At 30.3% G+C, this 23,148-nt stretch overlaps 1 long non-coding RNA gene across 1 annotated transcript; it reads left to right on the forward strand.

The window, feature by feature from the left end:
- Positions 1-4,496: 4,496 nt before the first annotated feature.
- LOC147801824 (uncharacterized) lies at positions 4,497-22,743 on the forward strand. The gene is made up of 2 exons (XR_015430434.1): positions 4,497-4,636; positions 22,588-22,743. It is a non-coding gene; the product is annotated as an uncharacterized LOC147801824 (long non-coding RNA).
- Positions 22,744-23,148: the final 405 nt, after the last annotated feature.

The raw sequence follows: 23,148 nt of genomic DNA on the forward strand, positions 1-23,148 counted from the left end.
TGTAACATAATGAAATTCATTCTAAAATAAAACACTTTTCTTTTTTTACATACCGCTTGTTTCACTTGAAAATTAAAAGCTTACTACATCCAATTCTTTATTCAAAATATAACATTTTAAATATTTAACAGGCCATCAATTACTATTATAGTTTTCATTTCAGGCAGCAAGTCTCTTGAAAAAAAATTTTTTTTAAATGACAGCATATTGAAAGAAAAATATCTTTTAATAAACTCTTAAAATTCAATTAATCAAAGCTACATATGTGACAAAGAACATCATATATGTAAAACGAGCTAAATTAGTAACAAAAACTTTGTAAAATTTCCATCCAACCCGAATGAAATTTTATGATGTAATCAAGTTCAGTTTTTATTAAAAAAGAAAAAAAATTGCACAATTTTAACAGGGATTGTCAAAAGTTGTAAAATCTTAGTAGACAACTTCTGGAATTATTATGACTTAATCACATTTGATGCAAAATAAACTAGTTTTTCAAAGACATACATACTTTCCAATTTTTTAGTGATATGAGTTATATATGTGACTTTGAACAAAAAATAAATAAATGAATAATTAAAAAAAAAAGTTAGACATTCTATTAAAAATCAAATTTGAATCAAATTTTCTAGATAATTCTTTCCTATGAAATTAACACAAAAGCAGTAGATAAATGAAAACAAACATTACATTTGAATTAAAATACCAACCATAAATGACTATTTCACAACAAAGGAAAAATTACTGGATTTGATTTTTTTTTAATGAATCTTCCTGCTTAAAATAAAAAATTAATAGAATAAAATTCTGAAAAAATTAACCACCAAGGAAATTTTTCTAGTCACCTGGATGATCTGGCATCCGGGATTTGTCAATCCCTGCTCATTCAATATACAATACAGTGCCAAGAACGGGGCTTTTCAGTTTTTACAAAATCTAAGGCATAAATAAATTGGCCTAAAAAAGCATGGTTTCAAAAACCCCATATATTTCAAGGTAGTGAAACTCAACACATGAATTTGTAGAGTACTGAATTGCATAAAGTGTACAAATACTTAATTCCTTTAACTCAAATAAGATGTGAGAGCGTTCTCTGAACTTAAACTAATCATGTCTCATCTTCTTGGACGATTAGCATTTAGAAGCTTTTGTTATGATGATTACTGAGAAAGACATACTGAATTTCCATTGAAAATGACAGTGTGAGAAAACAGTTCAAAAACGAAACAACTTTTAACTTTTTAAAAGCAGCAATCTTAGCTCTTCAGAAATATTATTTAAACCTACAAAACACTTTTTTTTTAGATATAAATATTATAATATTAATGCTTATTTATGTTTTTTATTTCTTTGTTCTATTTTTTAGAAAGGTTCAGTAAAGATTTTACTGACCCTTATAATAGCTTGAAAGGACAATTCATGGGTTCACTTGAAAAAAAATTCTTTTGAACGTTTTTCCAAGAAATTTATATTTTTTTAGATTAGTGTTTCGTAATATTTTAAAATATTAAAGATATTATGCCTTTTTCGTTATAATTTCAATCTGCAATTTATTTATTTGCATTTAGTTCATTTCAGAAATTTAAAAAATTCGAAATAATTTTAAAAACTGTAAAACTACTAGAGGAAATTAAATTTTCCAATTTTCTTCTGTATACATATTATTATTATATTTAATATAACTGTTCCACACGTCGCCCCCTAAAAATTGCACCCACCTGTCCTTCCTTGACTGTTTCCAAACCGAGATTTCGGACTGGGTGTTTCACGTTGGGTCAGGGTCAGCGATGAAAGCGGGAGGTAAAGCCTGGCTAAATTGAAAAACATCCAGGAAATAATTGTTACAAAATAATTGAAGATGCAATGGGGAAAACGACTTATCCATGAAAGCTGATTCTGAGAAAAACGAATTTCGAGGTTTGAGAATTTTTAGGAGCAAGCCTACGATTGAAATCATAAAAATAAAAACGCCTGAATGACATAAGCATTTATTTACGTCCCCTATAAATTTAAAAACAAAATTTACAATTTCTGATGTGAAGAAAAAATTCAATTTAAGCACTTTCTCAAATTCCTCCCAATCAATACTTCCTCACTCTAGTCTTGCTGTCGTCTTCTTCACTATACTTTTCTTTGTTCCCCGCATCTATGCTTAAACAGGAACCGTTTTTCCCCAGCTCGGCTCATCCTCACTAACTCTCGGGAAGAACTGATTTTCTAAATTATTAATTTCTGAAAACTTAGTAATCTTCAAAATGCACGAGAAGGCTATCCAAACATCATTTTATGAAAAATGGACATAAACCAATTTTCCCCTTTAAATCATCAGTTGTTTTTGAAACGTTTAAAACCGCGTACAGAAATGCACTATATCAAGTTGAGGTTACTATAAAACTTGTGAAATGGGTGCGTAATTTATATTTTTAGGAGATATATAATTAATTCTGGAAATTAATACCCACACTTTATCAGTTGCTAATACAAAGTCAAACAAATATTTCCGAACATTCTCTGCATAATATTGGTTTTTATTCATATAATATAGGGCCTGGATAGCCTGGTCGGTAGGGCGCTGGGCCCATGTCCGAGAGTTCATGGGTTCGAACCTCACCGGCCGAAGACTCACCGTGTAGTAAAATGGTGACTGATGCACGTTAAATCCGTCGAGTCGCAAAGTCCTCCATGTTCTCTTAACAAATCAAACCTCTGGGGGTACTGGATTGGAGATTGATCGTTCTCTGATTCAGGTCAAAATTACGATCTGTAGATGAATGAATGGATGTATGAATGAGTTCGCCCTATAAACGGGTGTGACGTATGGGTGTGGCTTAAGTCAAATTCTTGACCATAGATGGAGCCACTAGAAGACAAGAACAATCGCACCCCTCTGCCTTAACAGGCATACGTCAATAGCAACATTCATTGTAATTATGTATAGCTACAACATGTGATTCGTAACAGTTAGAAGAAGGTAGCAATCATTGAACTAGCTTCCTCGTTGGGACACCTTCATTATTTTGTAGTCATTGACAACAGGCACTCCCTGATGACTACTTAGTATACTTTATGAAGTGTGAAATTCGCCATCTTGACTTTGAGTTAGCTCACATTCAAATGAATTTCCTATACTGAAAAGTGCGAAATTTGTACCTTTCTTATAAATTTAGAATGCGAGCAAACTATGGATATCAATAAGACGTTGTTTCAATTTTTGCAGATAACATTAAAAGCTGCCTTTAACCAGCGTTATTTAGACATAATTTACTTTGTTACAACAGAATTAACGAACGGCCGAGTTGCTATGAATAGGCTGGTGACCACAGAAAAAAACCACACATCCATACCTCTGAGTCACTTTGGATTGCGGAGCAGAAGAAATAAATAGCTTACACGTGCTTTACATAGTAACTTTTTGTCCAAAAAAAAAATACATATATATAAAATTCAACGTTTTTTCGAAAATGCTCAAGAGCACTTTTATTCTTGACTCATACTTAAATCGGCAGGCACATGAGATCAAATTATATAAATTCAATGAAGAGCAGATAGCAAAAATTGGATGCAAAGATACGGCGAGAATTGAATTTGCTACCTCAACTCTTTAGAACATTTGGCGGCAGGACAATATGCCTGTCTAAACAGTCTCTCAGAGAAGTGAAGTTTACCTCACTTGAGCTGAGCACAATGGGCTATTGGCGACGGTCTGGGAAACATCCCTGAGGATGATCCGAAGACATGCCATCACAATTTTGATCCTCTGCAGAGGGGGTGGCAGCCCCCGCTTCGGTAGCCCGACGACCTGCACGTGAAGTCGAGCACTTTACGGTAGAACAGTTTAACGAGGACCAATACCGCACACCCTCGGTCCCTATGCAGACTAATCCAAGTGGTCACCCACCCGCGCACTCACCGCAGCCAGTGATGCTTGACTTCGGTGATCTGCTGGGAACCGTGTCTTAGCGATCAGTTCACTGCGGTACCAATTTAGGCTTATAAACCCTGGTCGAACGGTATTGCATGCCAAACGATGTGCGAAGCATGGAGGTAGCGGGTTCGAATCCCGCCGCTATCCTGGATGTACTATCTGTCCTTCTATTTGACAAAGGTTTATAAATATGAATTGAGCACATGAGCCTGCAAATGCATGTAGTTCCAATAAATAAATTCAATGTTGAAAATGTTCGTGTTGTTCAAGAAGTTGATTTGAATTACGTAAAAAATAGTTTTTCTCACTTGATTGTTTGTTTGTTTGTTCATTTACGTCGGGGCCTCCCTGGCCGAGCGGTATCGCCGGTCCAAACGCTCTGTTAAGCGTGGAGGTAGCGGGTTCGAATCCCGCCGTAACCCTGGATGTATTCTTTGTGATGTCTTTCTCTGAATTGTTCTATCTGTATTTTCTACTTGACAATGACTTATAAGCCTATATTGAGCACACAAGTCAGCAAATGTATGTAATTTCAATAAAATGAAAAATGAAAATCATTTACGTCGCACTAGAGCTGCACAATGGGCTATTGGCGACGGTCTGGGAAACATCTCTTTTCTCACTTGAATTGCGTTATGTTTGTTTTAACTCTGTTTAATTTTTAATACATTTTGTCAAACGTTCAGTTTATGACTTATCAACTGTTTTTAGGTAAGAAAAAAAATTTGAATATTAACTTTATACATTTTATTATGTGGTCTTATTTGCGCTTGTACCTTTGTTTTTTAGGAATTGAAAATATGCATATCTATGTTCATTTATCAAATAGAAAAATGGTTCTTGTGTTAGAAACTTAAGAAACTTAAATTTTACATTTCTTTTTAAAAATGCTAAAAAGTTGTTAAGGAGTTTGATTATTACTAATATTAATTATGATCATAATTGTTATTTTTCCTTTGATGTCATATTTTTAAATTTTTGTGAGTAAATATGATAAATGATATTAAGAAACCCAATGCCAAGCTTCGTGTATGACTGATTTTTTTATGACGAAAACTAATTTGAATAAAAGAAGCAAAAATAATATTGGTGTAATTTATAGAACTTGCTACAATTACATATATTTATTTATTTATTACTATTATTTATTTTTTTACTAAGACTAGAAACTTTGATTTTGTTAAATATTACGAGCTACTTAAGAATATAATTTATGTTAATATTTTTAACGTTAAGACATCCAGGAACCTAGATTTTATGCTTACTGCAAATTAATAATAATTTTTAATATAATTTTAACTTACATTTTGTTCCTCCAGAAATTTTTACTAAGTATTTTAAGAGAAACGGTGCACAAAATATTTTTATCTTTTGATTTTAAAATGCACTGCTTATTTTAAAATATTGTATTAATTCTACTCACTTGAGTGTTAAACTCTAATATATTGTCTTACATTTTTTTAATACTTTCAAATTTGATGAAACACAGTGCATTGAAAATAGTTTATTTTGTATTTCACGTTGATTTCTTTTCAATATCAGATATTCATAACACTGGATTCATTATTTTTGAAAACTTCTCTACCAAGAAACAAAGCATAAAAATTATTTTAATTCGAATTCGTAATTTTTCTAATTTAAGCGTATTTCTGATGTTATGGCATTCGACTTCTTGCCAGTCATTCGAAATCTGCATTTTGAATGCAAATTTTTGACCATAAATATTAATTTAAGTCTATATCTGGTATATGCAATATGCAGTGCTGTATGGTGTAAAAAAGAGTAAGCGCTATGCAGTATTGAACAACGGCGTGATTCGGCATGACTGTATAACACCACTGTATGGGGGAACGGCCGTAGGTATTCAGATAAAGAGGACTAAAATTGACAACTAAGGCTAGTTGAAATTTCACCTTCGCAGAAAATAGTAATTTCGATTATTTTCTTGATGCAACAAAGATGCTAACAAAAATAATAGGCCGTGAGTTCGATCCCTGCCGGCCGAAAACTCCCCGTGTAGTAAATGGTGACTGATACACGTTAAATCTGTCGAGTCTCTAAGTCCATGTTCCCATAACAAATCAATGCCTCTGGGGGTATTGAATTGGAGATTGATCGTACTCTGATTCAGGTCAAAATTGCGATCTGTGGAAGAATGAATGGATGTATGAATGGGTCACGCCTTATAAACGGGTGTGACGTATGGGTGTGGCAGGAGTCGAATTCTTGGTTATAGATGGCGCCACTGGAAAACAAGAACAATCGCACACCCTCTGCCTAAAATGGCATACGCCAACAACAACAACAAAAATAATTTCTGATACTCGTCAACCAAATTTGAAACGGTTATTTTATGATTCATTATAAGATTGTTTTGTCGCAATATATAAGGAATTAATTCCAGTAAGCTTGGAGAAGAGTCAACTTTATCTACTACAGCTGAAATTTGTATATTAAAACTTTAAATATATAACTATTCTTTTTTAAGTGAAGTTAAAAAATTTAAATGATAAATATATGGCACAAGGAAAATATTGTACGGTGAATATATTAAGCTTTTCCAACAAATTTAAATAAGATGTTTTATGTCATGATAATATTGAACAGATAAACCACGAATGGGAATAATTTTTTTCAAGGAAATAATTTCCGCTTGAATTGTAAGAGAAAACCTCATAATATGAATTTATATTTAAAATGAATCTGTATCTTTTATTTAAATTCATTTTCCCCCTTTCAAGTGGTTATTAGAAAAGTAGTTGTTTCTGAGACTTTTACAATCGAGTACGGAAGTGTATTGTATCAAGTGGAGATTATTTCAATGAACTATCTTCAGTTATCATGAATGTTCTGGTGGCCCAAACACTGAAACATTATCTAGGCTAACACATTTTGCAAATTGCACAAAGAAATGCCGTGATTTCTGATTTAGTGGATATCAGGAGTTATCATTCTATAATAATCTATTAATTTCTTTCACATCTATGTAGAGGGAGTGGGAAATTGAACACCTTAAATTACTTTTGATCTAATGATGAGTTTTTTCACACACTAGGACTCAACCTTTTTTGGGGTTAACCTCAAATATGCTAATTAGCTAGTGCTGACGACATACTTTATAAAAAAAATATAACAGCAACCGGCTTATTCATAGAAACTTCTGATCTTATGAAAGCAACCGGGTTTCTTCAGTTGGTCTATGGCTGTAGCTTTTATTTTTCCAATATTTACTTAACATTTTATAATTATAACGTTTCTATGGTATGGACTGTATAACATTAACATGTCCAAAACTGTAAAATTGATCAATTTAATGCCTAAGTCAATGGCCGAAATTAAATACCCCAACAATAACAAACTTCCCCTAATTATGTAAACAAGATTACTCTAAATTAGATTACTCTAACAATTACAAATAACAGTACGTTCAGTACAATATTTTCCAAAAAGAAATTAAATATTTGTACGCGCATATAATTTTTAGTGAATATTTTCAGTATTTCTGGTAAAAAAATATTGTATTCTTACAGGGAGTATTGTATTTTTACAGGGACTTTAGAATCTTCCAATATATCAAAGTATATCATCCTTGAGTTTTATATTTTAAACACACTCTAAATGCGTGTATTAGAAAATGAACACAACTCAAGATACGCAAATATAACTAATATAATGTCTATTATTCCTGGAAGAATTATCTGAAGATTTTGAACTCACTTTCTATCATTGTTACTCATTAAAAATGTAAGCGGAAATGTAAATTTATTTGTTTTAATGCTTAAAACTTTGCCAATAGGGAAAATGTGTATTTTGTATTGGGTCGGTTTTATTATAACGCATTCTAAGCTACGTCCATTTTTCAAAACAAGCATTTTAATCTGTGTCTATTTTTTTTTTTTAAACTACACATTTCAAGCTATGAACACGCATATTGCGTTGTATCACCATAAAAAGCTCACCAATCGTATGCAAGGTGTTCCTAAATGTCCACATTTAATTCATACTTTCAGAATCCTTGTCAAAAATGAAGACAAAGTACACGCGATGGTGGTAAACAAATTAATATTAGATCCCAAAAAAAAATCTAATTCTGAAAAATCATTGAGAAAGACTGCTGTAGAAAACATGAAATTTGTTCATTTTGAGTTTTCCACATTTCATTTGCTTGTGACAAAGAACGTCACATATTCGAACTACGAAGTCATTGAAAAACTTATGCACTTATATAAATTAAACATTCTCCTGTGTCCTCTCTGTGTTGTGAGTGGAGTGTTCATATACCTCGGCTTGGACGGAGAATTTGATTACTTATATTAGACACTGGATGTTTGACCGGAATTGCACTTTTTCTGTGTAGAGTTGAGTCCTTTCTCAATGCATCAGATTTTCCTTCATGGCATGCCTTTTGCCGACTAACATATCCAGCAGGGCATGCAAAAATTGGGTGATTTTACGAACTTTGGTGAGAATGACTCCTTAATGGTTAAGAATGAACTCTGATTTGATGCTCTTGATGGTTTTAAAGTCAGGGAAGTCCGAACGATTGAGATCGTGATGCGGAGGATTGGTGGTAACAATTGTTAGCTGCTTTCCGATCTAAATTGTGGAAGTGAAATAGTTACATGGATCAACATTGTTATCGGATCATCATCTCAATGTAGAATTCCAGACTCTCTCCAATAGTCCTAAGTTAAGAACCGAAAGAAATTAAAAGTTAATTGAATGTGAAGTGTGTATCCGGTCTCCAACATTTAAAAGATGTAGGGTGTAAGCAGTTGAAATTGCTCTAGAGTAATTATTCAAGTATATGATTACAATGGACCGGTGTTATATAATTACAATGGATAATTAAAGAGACAATAACCAAGTACTATATAATTTTGTACACTCTTTATTATTTCGTCATTCTTAAGTTAATTAAAAAAAAAAAACTTTACTCAATCTAGATAAGTTAAAGTTAGTGACTCTAAGTAAAAAAAATAACTTAATATTAATAAGACATTTCAAGGAAATTTTCCTTATGAAATAGCAGAAGTGTGGGGGCTATCTAAGCAGATGAAATAAATTACTTCACTCATTTATTTAGTGGGGAATTTTCGACGCGGAAAGATAAATCTCGATTAAAGCTGCGCGAAAGTATGTGAAAAATGCTTCCAATCGTGGCCACCCCCTCTTATCAGCAGGTGTGTGTGTGTGTGAGGGTGGACATTATCTTCCAGATGAAAGACATAGCTTCGTGGTAGCTAAGCACCTAATCCCTCGGTAGGGCCTACTCCTAAACGAATTCGTTCCGCGCAAACTGTTTGCTTCTCGGCCAGATCATTAGTGTGAAACGCCGATCACTTTACTTGACCGCTGTAGGATTAGGCTATCAAGGGAGAGGGGCTGCTCCTGCTTCCTAGGGCTACGCTCCACTGGGCGCGCCCGGAGCCTTAAGCGCCCTCCGAAACCGATTTTCCGCTTCTTCCTCCACCAAGCTCTCTCATTTTCAACCCTCAACCATTACAAAATGCAAATATAAAAGCAAAGAATGTGCTGCTGCCATCTATTGAGCGCTATTGTAACTAACTTTGTAATTTTCTTTACTCGATCTTTGTAAACTTTCTAAAAAAGATTTAAAAAATTCCGAGGTCGATACTTCGAACCATCGGTCGATTACCACCGTATTTCTTCCCAACTTTTCCATAACTGTAACTTGTGAATGCCTTTTAGTAAGGGTGGACGAGAAAAAGATTTTTTGGATGGTTGAAAGAAAGGCCATAAAACGGATCGAACAAAAGGTTGAAACGTTTTATATTCTGTTCTGGTTTTGAAATGTTTAAGGGAAAATCTCTTAGGGCTTATCCTTTTTATTTTTTTCATTTTTGAAACAGGCTTTATTTTTAGCTACTTGTTTTCGGTAATTTTTAACTTAAGGAACTTAGAGAAAAAGTTGAAAACACAAAAAGTAGTGATCTTTTTTTTTTTTAATTCTTAACAAATATGATTAAATGAAAATAGTAAAAATGAAAAATACTGTAAAGAAGTACTTTTATGTAGACGAAAATGCTCAAAAAAGTCTTCACACATTCAAGAAAAAAATTTCAGTGCTCATAAATTTATTATATATATATATATATATATATATATATATATATATATATATATATATATATATATATATATATATATATATATATATATATATATATATATATATATATATATATATATATATATATATATTCTATATTTTTGGAATTTATTGTTAAAAGCATTAACTTTTCGCTCTCAGTTTTAGAACTCTTTGACCCACCCATAAGTTCAAGCAAAAAATACTTTTTAAAATATAACTTTCACTTTTAAATTACCAAGAAATACTTCAATTTAAAATACAGAAATTTTTGCTTCGTGCAAACCTACTTAATTTTCACGGATGAAACTCAAAATTTTAAAAAGTATATAGTAGACTCTGCTATAAATTATTTCTAAATTGACTAGTTCTATCTGATTGATTCTAATGAAAGTCTCGGTACTTTCTGCATACTATCACCAAAAATAAAATTTAAGAAATAAATTAAAATTTCTAAACTATTCTTTTTTTAAAAGTGAAAGTATTTTTATTTAAAATGCAAGTTTAAATGTAAACAGAAAATAGATTCCTAAATTTATAAATTCGTTAGTAAAGTACTATACCCGATGTCTAGTTTATTTATTGAAAGGAGATACAATTGATACGTAATTAGTGTCGTGGTTCCTCGCCAAATAAAATTTGCTTTTCATCATTTTAATCAAATCAGATAGAAAGGGTATTCCTTAATCGATGCCCTAGATATATAAATCAATTAAATGATAATGAAGGAATTAACCCACTGACTTTTCTGCATGTAAAAAATCGTATTTTAACTTGCTTTCTTTTCGCATAGCAAAGCCGGTTTTTCCATGTTATTAGATAGGAAATTAGTGTATTGTGGAGAAAGTTTCTCCTAACTTTGCCCATTTGCTATACCGCCAATGGGTTAAAATGATAATTGTGTTTATTGGAAATTATCATAGAAGGTAAAGGAGAATCGTTACTAAAGAACACTACTTTAGATCAAATTATTTTAAATTCTTGAAAGCATCTATGAAACTTTTGGTAAAGACAATTATTTCCTGAAAATATAGCAGAATTTTCTTCTTTTTTTTACATAAATAATTGAAAAATAGATATTTTTTTATTTTAGAATTTTTTATAAGATCGTTCAAAGAAAGCAGTCGCCATTAGTCATTTATCAACGACTATGAAAGAGAATTGTCAAAATTAAAATTATTTGATAATTACGAACTCTGATAAATCTAAGATATATTTGTTAATATATTTTGCAAGTAAAACAGAAATATCTGATTGAATTTGACTTCGGCTCCATTAAAAATAAAGCTGATGTTCATTTTAAATAAGAAAAAAATAGAGAATTAGATATTAATTTAAGAACTAAACGAAATTAAAAAGATAGGACATATGTAATGCCTAAAATGGCATGTCAAGAATCTTTGTCAAAAATGATGTCAAAAAGAAAGGCACACTAGGAGTTGATAAATATCTGATAAATATCTATTGGGGGAATATGAAAACCAGCTGGGTTGCTAGATGAAACTTAAATGTTTCAAATAATCGTGGTCTATATTCTTTAAATTTCTTCCGACAATCAAACAGGTTTTGATTTTCTCAATCTCGCATTCGTTGTCAATGATTCGCCAAGCTTTAAATTCTTTTCTTTATCAATATTTCCTTTCTAAATATTCTTTTTCTCTTTTTTCGAAGATGTTTTTCCGATATACATTTTCTTATACATTGGAAATTACCTTTTTAATTCAACATAATTTGCAAGCATTTTTTAAGCATACCGCAAAGTGGAAAAAACTTTCATCTCAATACAATTGGGTGCATTCTTTTTTTGTCGAAAGCAAGTTCTAGATATAAAATGAAACGAAAAAAGTGAAATTTACAAAAGGGTGCTACTTTTTTTTTTTACCAAGTAAGTTATATTCTAGATATAGAAAATAGAAAAATTAAAATTCATAAAAAGAGCAACATTTTTGTCCATTTTTTTTCCTTTTTTAATTAGACAAAGTTTTTCTCTTAATTTGTTTATCTGAAGCAAATAAGTGAAATTTCGATAACAGAAAAAGTAAAATTTATAAATGGTATAACTTTTAATCTTTAGCATGACTAAATTGTAAATAGGTATAGCGTGTTGGATCTCGAGTTTATTGCAGCCACCCTTATATTTTGAATCGATGGTTAAAGATCCGAATCATTCAGAAAGATTATATTTAAATGTCTTAGCTCTAATTAATTGATGTATTTTAATTGGGCATATCATAATGGTTTGAGAAAACCATCATGATTGTTCCGTACTGAAAAAAATATTTAGAAACAAATTCAAGTAGGTCAGAATTCCTTTCAAGCAAATTCATTTAAATCTTCAATGAAAAGGTTTTTCATTGAATTTGTTCACTTGTTTTGTTGAGAAAAAAAGTTAAGTGAAAAAGTGAAAAAAGTGAATTTGTTTTGTTGAATTTGTTTTCATTAAATTTGAATTGAATTTCATTGGTTTCGAAGACCAATGAATTTCGAAGACCAATGTCTTCGGTTCATCCTCTGAGATGTTTCCTAGACGTTTACCAATAGCCCATAGTGCAGCTCTAGTGCGACATAAGTAAACTACAAAGCCTGAAAAACTCATAATTTTACATAGCTTTTAGTCTTACATTTTTAAGGATATTATAGAATCTAAATTTATTGTAGAAAAATGAATGCTAATGTTAAAGAAATTTTTATTATGTGTTTAATAAATTTAAGATAAATTCGCTCGAACATTTTTTTTAAAATTTATACGAATTTTATTAAATACATTAAAATGCCACGAAAACAAATTCAAAAGCAAATAAAAGTCCACGTAATGAAGCAACTGTTTCATTTATTCAACTCAAATAAATACAGTAAGCTCCAACACACATTTTAACCAAATTAGAAAATAAACAACGACATACATTCACTGTCTCGATGGCAAACTTTTGTTAGAAATAAAACCTTCCTCCATGCTTCACAATTTACAAAATGCTACTTTTTAGTGTCAATAAAAAGTATTCCTTTTCTTTATCCTCAAAGACTGAATCATACCAGGCGTTGAATACATTTCCTCAAAGCCGGTGGAGAAAAAAAAATCAAAAAATTACGCAAGAAAATACGCGTAAGGCATTGAATTGAATCAAAAGTTATCGTATGATAAAAACGATGGTGTCAACCATGCGAAATTCAAACGATGCTAACCTTGTATTGCTCTGGCTATAATTATGATCCATTACTAGGTTCAGACAAGCCAGGAAACATCCCATCTTAAGTGAATGCGTAAATCTCAGTTCCTCCTATTATTGTGAAAGTAGGTAAATCTACCGCTTCATGTTGACTTAGTAAGTCCCTAGGTACCGAAGGGAACTATAAAAGCTTGAACGCTTCTTTTTTTGAAGAAATTTATCGAGAGTACTGAACACCAGAATTGATGGAATTTAATTTCCTACGCAAACAGCAGTGACAAGATAGACTTATACGGATCGTCGAGCCTTGACTTGAATTTTACTTCATGGCTTTTGACTTTTTTTTTCCCTTCTTTTTGGTGTCAGCCCGCCTTACTTCTCAGTTTATATATATATATATTCGCTTTCCGCATCTCCTTGGCTTCTTATAAAACTAGCTAAGTACATGTTTCTGAAATAAGCTAAAGATATCGCCTTTTCTTCTTGAATGACTTCAGCTCCATCCAAAACTCTTCTTTCTGCTTGGTGTATTTACCACCCTTCCTAGCTTTGAAATAAAGCCTTAAACTCGTTTTAAGTATTAAGAACTCTGTATCCTGTGATTCTGATGGGATACGGAGAAATTTAATTTCCATTCCTTATTACGCAAAGAGTGAAAGAAATTAAGTTACATTTTTGACAACTTTTAATCATGGGCTCTCTTTGAAGGTTTGTATTTCGAAATGTTATAAAAAATATAGTTTTTGAAGACACTTAAAGTGGATGAATCATGTAAGTGAAATTTTCAGATTGGCTGTAATCAGGGTACGAAAAGTGCTATACGAACTATTTTATTATAAATTCATTAGATGGCGGGGCTGACAATTATTTACCTTATTTTATTTACCATTACCTAATTGTAAAAAAAAAATCAAGCAAACATATTCAAAACTAATATGGATTAGTTATGTTGAAATTAAAGGGAAATCAAAAACAATTTTGTTACATTGCGACCACTTTATTTTTTTCTGATTGACTTACTCCTGAAAATGTCACTTACTTGCTTCATCCACTAAACTCTTCAAATGCACTTTGATACACATTGTACCTTGGTAAGACAAATGTATCAGTAGAATTTTATTATTATCATCATATACAAGATGTGGCTCATTCCAAGTGAAATCGACCCATAAACGTTGCCGTCATGTCACAGATTTTTATGAAAATTTTTTGTAGAAAAGTACTTTATTAAAGAAAATTCAAAAACATTTTCTGAAATTTTGAATTACAATTATCACAATGGCGTCCTAAGAAAGATGGTTCATATGTTTGCAATCTGTAACTTTTTATTCATGAACTAATTTTTAAATTTTCTTTTTTTTTTTTTTTGCGTGTGTGTGTGTCATTAGAAAGATAACGGTACCAGTTATGCATTAAAACTATTAAAATGCTGAATATATATCCAGAAATGTTTTAAAATTTGCATTAAAAAAATTAAGAAATTTTTTGCAAATTTTTTTTTCTGAGAAGGAACAATTTTTATCAGATTTATTTTTCTCATGATGCTTAATAACACACTTTTCAGCATAAAAAAAATCAGGTGGGTTTTTGTTTTTAGTATTGAAAGGACTTAAAAATGAAAGAAGCCAAACTTTTACAATGAAGATCATAACATTTTATCGAATTGCTCTAATTATTTATCGAATGAGAATAGTTAAATTAATAATAGTATTCTTATGGTTTTTGATATTTGATGACACTTAATTCTCTGTGATTCGCTTGAAATTTTCAAATTGAAATGCAAACGAATGATGAAACATTTTTAATTGTCATTAAAATGAAATTAAATAATATAAATAAATATAAAAGTAAGTAGAAGCAATTATCACACTCTATTTTTAAAATATTATGCATTTTTAAAATTTTAACCATATTTTAGTTTTTTTATTGATGGTTTTTTCCGTTGTAAAATGAACTACGCTAATTTTTAAAACTTTTGAAATCAGTTTTTCTTCCTTTTTTAAACCGGTTTTTTTTAATATATATTTTTTAAAACAATAGGACGAATAAAATTTCAAAAATTCTTAATTGAAATTAACTAAACAATTTAAAAGTTTTTCATAGCATTAAACTATTTTATTTTATTTTATAACCGTCGTTGAACAGCCGACCCAATTTATGGGTTTTCGACTACTAATATTCAATTCCGTAGACTTGTAATTTTGAACCCAATCCAGAAGACAAGAGAACTCCTGGATCGAGTATTTGGAGAAATTTGCCTTCGTGGAGGACTTTTGATGGAGCTAACCCTCATTTGAGTTACATGGAGAGGAAGACCATGAGAACCTCCCACGGTTAGCCTGACGGCAAGGGGACTCTAACTCATGATCCGTCTACCACTGAGGATATTTCACGTCAGCACTGTGGTCGGTGCAAGTCGAATGCGGAATTCGTATCGACTGGGTTTTGAACCCGGTTCGCCTCATTGGAAGGCGGCATTAAACTATTAATTAATGTTTTCAATAATTTGGCCCGTGATAGCCTGTTTTGTAGGGCACTGGACCCATGTCCAACAGGTCGTGGGTTCGATCTCCGCCGGCCAAACACTCCCCGTGTAGTAAATAGTGACTGATGCACGCTAAATATTTCGGATCACAAAGTCCTCCATGTTCCCTTAACAAATCATACCTCTGGGGGTACTGATATAGGAGTTTCCTTGTCTTCTGTATTGGGTTCAAAATTACTAGGCTACGGAGTTGAAAATTAGTAGTCGTAAACCCAAAATTGGGTTGGCTATTCAACGACGGTTGTAAAAAATACAAAAGAAAAAAATATAAGCGGCTCAAAAATATTCACTTTTTTTCCTTAAAATTGCTAACAAAATAACAAAAAAGGAAGAACTGAACAATTTAAATATGCTTTTATATTATTTTGCAACTTAACTTAACAAGAAATTAAACGCTCAACAATTAAATTCTATTTTAGTAGTATACGTTAGAGAGTGATACCCTCCCCCCTCTTGCTTGTCCGTGATATAAATGTAATATAAATATCAAAATAAATCTGCATATCTGTAATGCAAATAAACCTGTAAATAAATATAAAAATATATCTGTAATATGAATATAAAAACAACAAATTTTAATATATTTAAGACAATATATTGTAAAGATTCCAAATTAAAGATAGTTAAAAAAATTGCTTGATAATAATGGAATAATGAAAAGGTACAAAAATGACATAGGTTGCATATAAAATAGTAAAATGCAATTGCTATTATTCACTATTTTTCATATATTTCAACACAATACAGGTTAAACTTTAATATCTGAGTTAGTATGAAAATTCTAATTTTTCTGATAAAAATATTTCTCGTTACTTGCCCTTAATTTTCAGCTTTTTGTCCTGATATTTGTGATTCGTATTCGTTCCGAATATCCCATTTTCTACTATACTTATGCAGTTTCTAAAATAATCTGTTTGAATAATCGAAAGTATTGGATTTTTGATCTAATATATTTTTACTTTAATTAATAATTCCTGCAGAGAAAATTACTTTTGAAAAAAATGCTAAAAGAAAAATATTCAGTGTGTTTTCGTTTTAAAATTATTGAGACCCCTCTTATATTTTACTAAAGAAGTCATGAACTCGATTGCAAATGTTAAATAAATATTGGTATGCAAGAATACGAAATCGAAATGAAATTGGAATTGAAGAATATGAAATTGGAGATCGATCGTTCTCTGATTCAGGTCAAAATTGCGATCTGTGGATGAATGAATGGGTCCGCCCTATGAACGGGTGCGACGTATGGTGTGCCAGAAATCGAATTTTTAGCCATAGATGGCGCCACTGAAAAAACAAGAAACGCACACTCTGCCTTAAATTTGCTCGGTTTCACCAAGCAGGCTTGTTCGTATGACAAGTGACATTAGAAACAACAACAACAAGAATATGAAATACTTGTTACTGATTATTTTATTTAATGCAATAGTACCATTAAAATATCCTAACTATTGATCTCAAACTGTTATGAGTTGCTCGGTGATCCATTAACAGAATTTTACTGGAAAAATTGTTAAAACTTTTTTTCAGAATAATGCCTGGAATTAAAAAATAGTACATTTTTTTTTAATTTTTTGAGGATAAAATTGGCCCTTATTATACTTAAGTAAATTACACTTCTTTCAATTTGTTGTTTGCAAATAATCTAGTACACGTATATTGTACTAAAAAATGCCCTGGTTTTTTTCTTTATCCCACTATAAGGCCTTGCAATTTGCTTATTATCATAAAGCAGCACTAAATATTAAATACAATGTAAATATAGTAAATTAATTCCAGTGTTAGCAAAAATAATGATATATTGTAGAAGGGAAAAAAATGGATTTATTTGATTTGAATCTGATTTTTTCTACAATTACCAATCATTGACCAATGTTTGTCTAATAAAATGCTTTAATGTAATGCTTAATATTATTTAAAACAATATAACAGCTAAAATAGTTGATATTTCTCACAAAGATGGTTAAAATTATTTAATTATTAAAAACTAATCAATGAATAAGTAAAACAATAGATATATTTCACAAGTTCAACTTAAAGATTGAGATACTATTTGTCAATTATGTAGATATATAATGAAAACTAAATTAGTTAAAATCAGAGAACATTGTTGGAAAAAAAAAACATTTTATATTACTTTGGGTAGAATAAGTCTTAGTATACACGAGCTACATGCGCAAACTGCATTTGAATGAGCATGAAACTAAATGGGTACAATTGAATTATGTTTTCTGCTCGCAAGCTATTTTGCGTGCATTTAATGGAAAATTATAAAAGTTGAAAGTCACTGTTATCCATATTTATTTTATGTTGTTTTCAGTCAATTACTCTTTTTTTTTTTGTTGTCTATTTACTATTATTCAGCCTTTCATCCCTTCAGTGGGTTGATAAATGAGTACCAAGCATGCTTGGGAACTAAACACTGGGGGTTCCGCGTTCGGCTGACCACCTGACCGGAACATCTGCTCCTGCATCCCAGAGCCCAAGGCCAAGAAAACTGAGATGGGCACAGTAGGCCTTGGCCCTCTATGGGATGTGGCGCCACTAAGTTTAGTTTAGCTTAGTTACTATTATTAGTGTTAAAATATAACTTATTTACATTCTTTACATTTATTTACATTCTTACCTTTCTTTATTTCTTAGTAAATAACCTTATCAATGAAATGAGACTTAAGAATCATACCCTAAATGTTTTTATTAATTATATAGAATAAAGATATCTTATACCTATATTAATATTTTTTTAAAAAAATAAGTTCATTTAAATTATTGATTTTTTTTTTAAAAACTACTGATTTAAATCAATGTTTTTTTATTTATTGAGATAGAACATGAAATACCATCGTTGTCATTGAAATCAGGCTTTTAAAAAAATTCATACCAAAGAGAATGCATTTACTAATCATATTGTATAAAAATATTTTTATGATTAAATTAATAATTATTTCTAATTTGTTGCTTTAATTAATGGCTTCAAAAAGTTAATTTAAATCAAAAATTATTTATTTTAAAAATCAAGTGATCCAATCTACGATTTTAATCATGATTTAAATCAAGTGATTTAAATTATGCCAACCCTGATGAATTCTGAATATTTTTATTGGAATTGTTTTTTAATGCCAGAAATTCATTTTGAAAATATAAAAAAAAATTATAAAATCATAATACAATACAAATTTGTTTACGCCGAAAAGAGAGAAAAATTCTAAACATTAACCAAAAAGGAACTAAAACAGACAAGCACTTCATTTCCATTTATGCTTTTGATTCTAACAAGCATAATGTGTCTTTAACAAGACAAAAAAAAAGTCTCTACCTTTTTACTATAACTTGTTCAATAATTACATATTTAACTAATTTTATCTTCAATGATCAGGAAATTAATTCGATGACGCTGTATGTTATATTAAGCATTTTTAGAACATTTTGCTCACATAAATTTATTTTTATACATATATTTGCAGAAAGCTACGATATCTAAACATTTAAAAATTATATATTTGTCTATTTAACGAAATGCAAATTCCCGTTAAACTTAATAGTGGAGATTTTTAATGGGGAAATCTGATTTTTTTTTTCTTTTTTCATTTGGCTTTATTCAAACTACGTGTTTCCACATTAAATCAATATTTTCAAGTTTCACTTGTGCCTCAAATCAAAAAACCACCTACTAGGATAATTAAAAGTTTGTGGCAGCAATCTACAACAATCAATATGCCTGAGAAAAATTTGGCCGATCAGTGAAGAAAATCAAGATGCCAGCCAAAATAACTTTCATGAAACCCAGCTCTCCATCCTCAGCTTATACGTAACTTATTCCGTTGGATGTTTGCTGAGCCCCTTTCGAAAATCTTCTCATTAACTTTCCTATTCCAAGCAAAATGATCAGTTCTGGTCCCTTATATATAGTTAGCCCAGATGTAACATTATTCAGAAATTATTTGAAAAGATTTATAAACATTAGAATGCCTTTTAAATAACATTAAATGTTAAAAACACCTAAACTTGCAATGTTTATTTTTAGTTTTCATTGTTACTTCTTTAATGACATAAAACACCCTTTCGATTTTTTTGAACACTGAAAAGTACGAAAGATTTATTTTCTATAATCTTTTGGGTAAGAAATTTGGCAGTAAGAATTGCGATTTCCTGGTTAAAAAACAAAACCTTAAATTTGGATTTAACTATACTGAAGCATATACACATATTAAACAATTGAATAAGTTTGTTTCATACTTGTGTCATTTTTATACTTATAACATTTATAATTTTATGAAACATAAAATATATGCTTATTTAGATATTATGTATTTATTTATATTGTTAAACTTAAGTTATTATTAAAATGTATTTATTATGAACACTTTAAGTAAATTATATTTGTTTCAGATGTTTGATTTATATGGTATCGTATTTAAAAATTAGTTTATTATTTAGTTGCATTTAATTTTTTGTTTTTAAACAAAGCAATTGAAATTAGACGTTTTCAAGCTTTATAAACTATTGTAGTTATGCTGTTATTAAATAAATTATTCTCAGTTGACAAAAACAAGCAAGTATTATTATTTATTTTTATGCAAATACAGTCAACCTACGCATAAAGGTTCCAGCCAAAGCTATGCTATTAAGCGGGTTATTCGATTAAAAGTTCAATATTCAATCTTTAAATTCTAAATTTCCGCGAAATTTTACTTTTTAATAGTATTTAATACATAGTATAGCGTTTTGATTAAATAAACTCGGTTTTATGATCAATAAACAGTTATAATTAAAACTGTCTGCGTTAGTATCATAAAATATAAATGTCCCTTAAAGTTACATAAAACTGAATCAATGTTAGTAAAAGTATAATATAGGTACTAAAATATTATTTGATAACTTCCGAAAAAATCTATAATTGTGGAAGTTTTTATACCCGTTAAATTCGTCAATTTATCAAAATTAGATTTTCCCTTTCAATTTGTACTAAGACTTTCATAACTTGCGAATTCCTTTCAAACCTTTTTTACATTCTAAATGATGTGTGAGTGAAGTAAGTCAAAGAATGTATAACTGGCATCAAGATTTGATTAATTTTTCAACTTTAAAACCTGTTTAGACCAATTAAGGAACAGGAAGACCCTATTGAATCCTTATCTTAACTGAAAAACGGAATTTCCAATTTAACTGGTGAAACATTTCTCATAAATAAAAAAATTTTTTTTTCATTTCTGTACCACCTCTTCATGCAATTCGGCAGGGACAAAAAACAACAAATATCCGTTTAAACGGGGAAGTTTAACATTAGTTTCATATAAAATGGTTTGGTTCCATTAAATTTTATTCGTATAAGCGAGTTATTCGATTATCCGATATGCAACTAAGCTGGGACGACTATAGATTGCGAAATTCATAATTAGGCTTTTTTCACTGTTTATTTTTTATAGATTAAAAACAAAAAACACACTCTTGATTTTTTTTTAATGTAAAAAAAGTGCGCTATTAGGCATCATAAGAAAAAAATCAAAGTGGTATGTTGTTTCTTCTCTGCAAAATAAATAAAAGAAGAAAAAAAATTGCCAAAAATGTTTTTAAATTTAAATTTTAAAACAGTTTTGGATAGATATATTCAGCATTTTAATATTTTTAACACATAACCGGTACCTTTATCTTTCTAATGACACAAAAAATGGTTCATAAATAAAATTATGAAGTCACAAACATTGAAACCACCTTATCTAGGGACACCATTTTATTAAAATGAGCCAGATTTCAAAGAGGCCCCCCTAACACCAATTTTGATACAAAAATTCTGAAAAAATTATTGTAACAGTTTTTCACAAAATACTTTCCTACAAAAACTCTTTCATGAAAATCTGTGACATGACGGCAAAATTTTTTGTTTTAGTAGATTTCATTTGGAATGAGCCATGTGTATTTTAAATCTCAATAGTTGTTCAAAATAAAAGATAGAAATACGTTACTTCATTTTTTTTGCAATTAGCATTAAATCTGTGCATTATTTGCTTATACAGTAGGGAACCGATTATCCGGAACGATCGGGACCATCGCTATTCCGGATAACTGATTTTTCCGGTTTTCTGAATCGCTACAAAAAGCCGTTTTTTTATTGTCAAACTCAACTAAAGGAAAAAAAAAATATTTGGAAATAATCTTAAAAATAAGAAAAAAACAATGAAGTAATACACTAATGATTACTTCCAAAGTGATGGTAAGTTAACATCTTTCAAAAAAGAAAGAAAAATCCTGAAGGAAAAAAGGTTTTTTTTAAAGAAAAATAGCGGGAAAATTAATCGAATTTCGTTCCGGTTTTTTGGTTTTCTGATTTCCGGATAGCGGGTTCTGTACTGTAATAACATTTCATTATATATATCCCAGTCACGTTATACTTACAATCTGATAATGAATATATTCACATTTCGATATTGTTTTAATAACTACAGTGAAACCTCTCAGGAGCGACCACTCTCCGTTCCACAGTAAAATGGCGTTGATTTGGGTTGGTCGTTTTTAGAGGTTACCTCCATTGACTTCAAAATTGTCATCGAAGGTACACGAGATTTTAATTTTAGTCAGTAGAAATGACACTTCTGCTGGTGTCATGAAAAGACTGATCGATGAATAAAATTAAGCATCTATAAAAATGATCCCAACTGATATAATTAAGTGCAAAAACAAATTTACCAATTATGCATAATAAACCTATTTTAAATAAATAAATAATCATGTTTGTTTAAGTTTGTATATCATAAAAATTAGTTAGCTTTAAAAGATGAGAAGAGGCTTGTTTGTTTGAGATGTTTGCTTTTTTTTAAATATCTTTTTTTTTTCTTTCTAGTTTAACTTTTCAACTATAAAAGTAAATCATTGATAATGGCTTCTTTAGTGCACTCAGACTTCAACATGAGATTCAATATGAGGTCATATCGTCAAAAAGAGCTCTCTAAATAAGAGCGTCACACAAATATTTTGAATACATTTGTATCTACCTTTATTGTTTTGACTTTTTTGTGTGTGTTTCCATATTTTACCTTTTCCGCATTTGGTGCAGATGTTTTCCTGGTCGCTAGAAGAGGTTTTAACGGTCTCCCCTGAAAGTTTTCTTCATAAAGTCTAAGGAAAAAAATTCCATGCCTACCAAAAGTGGTCGTAAATAGAGGTGGTCACGACATAGAGGTGGTCTTTCTGGAGGTTTTACTGTATTTCCATATAAAGGAAATAGATTGCCCTGTTGATTGATCAGTGATTGTTACATTAAAAAAAAAACATTACAAGAGGAGAAAGGTTTTCTGATAACTGCTTTTGCTTAAGTTAATTGTTGTTTTCCTAATTAACTGAATGATACAAAATAAAATAAAAAATGGAATCTGATAAAATAAGTGAAAAAAATGAGTACTTT

This window comes from Parasteatoda tepidariorum, chromosome 11 (genome assembly GCF_982258835.1).
Source record: "Parasteatoda tepidariorum strain Cologne lab strain chromosome 11, Ptep-v5.0, whole genome shotgun sequence".
Lineage (NCBI taxonomy): Eukaryota > Metazoa > Arthropoda > Arachnida > Araneae > Theridiidae > Parasteatoda > Parasteatoda tepidariorum.